Source organism: Chiloscyllium punctatum, unplaced genomic scaffold (assembly GCF_047496795.1).
Source record: "Chiloscyllium punctatum isolate Juve2018m unplaced genomic scaffold, sChiPun1.3 scaffold_1309, whole genome shotgun sequence".
NCBI classification, from domain to species: domain Eukaryota; kingdom Metazoa; phylum Chordata; class Chondrichthyes; order Orectolobiformes; family Hemiscylliidae; genus Chiloscyllium; species Chiloscyllium punctatum.
The window spans coordinates 5,001-7,500 of record NW_027311043.1 but is presented as its reverse complement, the minus strand read 5'-3'; the positions used below and the strand labels follow the sequence as shown (position 1 = coordinate 7,500).

At 61.2% G+C, this 2,500-nt stretch overlaps 1 non-coding gene across 1 annotated transcript; it reads right to left on the bottom strand.

The window, feature by feature from the left end:
• Positions 1-164: 164 nt before the first annotated feature.
• On the bottom strand, positions 165-318 carry LOC140474989 (5.8S ribosomal RNA). Its single transcript, XR_011959587.1, has one exon. It is a non-coding gene; the product is annotated as a 5.8S ribosomal RNA (ribosomal RNA).
• Positions 319-2,500: the final 2,182 nt, after the last annotated feature.

Here is a 2,500-nt window from a genome sequence, read left to right as displayed (position 1 = left end):
GCGTCGAGCCTGACGAACGGAATGTGCAGGGTGGGGGGGAAAGGCCAAGCGCTCCGACGCCGGAGGGCTCCGGAGTCTGAACTTAGGGGGACAAAGAGGACGGGTCCTCTGCGACACCCCAGCCGCGCTCTCGCCAGCCAAGGCGAGTGCGATTGATTGCCAAACGACCCTCAGACAGGCGTGGCCCCGGGAAGAACCCGGGGCCGCAAAGTGCGTTCAAAGTGTCGATGATCAATGTGTCCTGCAATTCACATTAATTCTCGCAGCTAGCTGCGTTCGTCATCGACGCACGAGCCGAGTGATCCACCGTCAAGAGTTGTCTGAGTTTGTTTTAGGTCTCTCCCTCGCCAGAGGAAAGCGACCCGGACCGCACATACGCTCCCCACCTTGAGCTACAGCCACCTGCACGCCGGCGTGCGGGCGGAGCAGGGTGGCGTGAAGCGATGGGGAGCACCATCCTGGTGCGGCCCGCAGAAACATACGTCTATTGGGGGGAGGAGGACAGGGCGCCCAAGAGGCGATGCGTGCCCCAACGCACCGCAGCGACGGAGGCAGGATCACCGCCACCATGTCGCCCGCCTAGTATCACGAGGCGTGCAGCAGCTTTGCCCTAGGAAAAGCAGAGGCGGGAACGGGCACCGGCCATCGGTTCGGCAGCGTCACTGACGCGTGCACGTGGCGGCGTGTCGGCGAGCGGACTTCCTGCGAGGAGGCGGGGGCGGCACTCGCCCGAGCAGACGCCCGCCCGGCCCAGCCACCGCCGAGGTGGACTGGGAGTCGCGGCAACGGCTCGTCATACTCGTTCCCACACTCACAGCGCAGCTTGCCCGCAAGCCACCGACCACCGATCGACGCCAGGCGCCCCGACCGAGAGCGGGATCGCTCGTTCGCCCTGCTGGCAGTTCGCTGGGGATCACTACTGCACGGAGCTCGGAGACCGACGGGCGGCAACTCGAGAGTCTTTAAACCACCACCCCCATCCCGCAAGTGCAAAGAGGCTGTATACGCACAGACGGGTGAGGGGAATAGGTACCCCGTCGGGTTTGAAGGGAGCGTGACTAGATAGCAACGATGTAAACCCAGCCGATTTGGGAGCGAAAGACCGGCGCCTGCATCACCGGCTTCGTTTCCCGTGGCTGGAGAGTACACCGAAACCCTCCGTCTGTCGCGAGCTCCCGACGACGCGGTGCCGCCAAGCAGCAGGGCCGGACCTGGTGTGGCTCCCCTCGTCGATCACAGACCGGTCGGCACTACTGACGAGACGGTGGAACGGGCTTCGCCCCTTGTGACGAAGGGTGATGCGAACCCGCCCGCCCGCGTGCGTTCGGGGTGGACTCGGCAAACGGAGATTTGAAATCGGAAAGTGTCCTCCTGCCCCGCGCAGGTAGGCGCCCAACAGTTGTGGGGGGTTTGGCGGTGACCACGGCTGCAGGGCCTGCTACCCCGACGAGCTCTCCTGCTGGCCCCGAAACCACCCTCGCGAGACAAGTTGAAACGGAAACGGGCGTACCCCCAAGCCGACGATCCTTTCTTATTTGTTACTTTTTTTTTCACTTGCTCGAGTTGTGGGGATTTGGCGGTGACCACGGCTGCAGGGCCTGCTACCCCGACGAGCTCTCCTGCTGGCCCCGAAACCACCCTCGCGAGACAAGTTGAAACGGAAACGGGCGTACCCCCAAGCCGACAGAGATCCTTTCTTATTTGTTACTTTTTTTTTTCACTTGCTCGAGTTGTGGGGGTTTGGCGGTGACCACGGCTGCAGGGCCTGCTACCCCGACGAGCTCTCCTGCTGGCCCCGAAACCACCCTCGCGAGACAAGTTGAAACGGAAACGGGCGTACCCCCAAGCCGACGATCCTTTCTTATTTGTTACTTTTTTTTTCACTTGCTCGAGTTGTGGGGGTTTGGCGGTGACCACGGCTGCAGGGCCTGCTACCCCGACGAGCTCTCCTGCTGGCCCCGAAACCACCCTCGCGAGACAAGTTGAAACGGAAACGGGCGTACCCCCAAGCCGACGATCCTTTCTTATTTGTTACTTTTTTTTTTCACTTGCTCGAGTTGTGGGGGTTTGGCGGTGACCACGGCTGCAGGGCCTGCTACCCCGACGAGCTCTCCTGCTGGCCCCGAAACCACCCTCGCGAGACAAGTTGAAACGGAAACGGGCGTACCCCCAAGCCGACAGAGATGCTTTCGCTCCTGTTACTTTTTTTTTCACTTGCTCGAGTTGTGGGGGTTTGGCGGTGACCACGGCTGCAGGGCCTGCTACCCCGACGAGCTCTCCTGCTGGCCCCGAAACCACCCTCGCGAGACAAGTTGAAACGGAAACGGGCGTACCCCCAAGCCGACAGAGATCCTTTCGTACTTGAACCAACACAAAGTTTGTCACGTTTTATTTTTACGAGTGATCGACCGTCAAGATTTGTCTCTGAGTTTGCTTAAGGTCTCTCCCTCGCCAGAGGAAAGCCACCCGGACCGCACATACACTCCCCACCTTTAGCAGC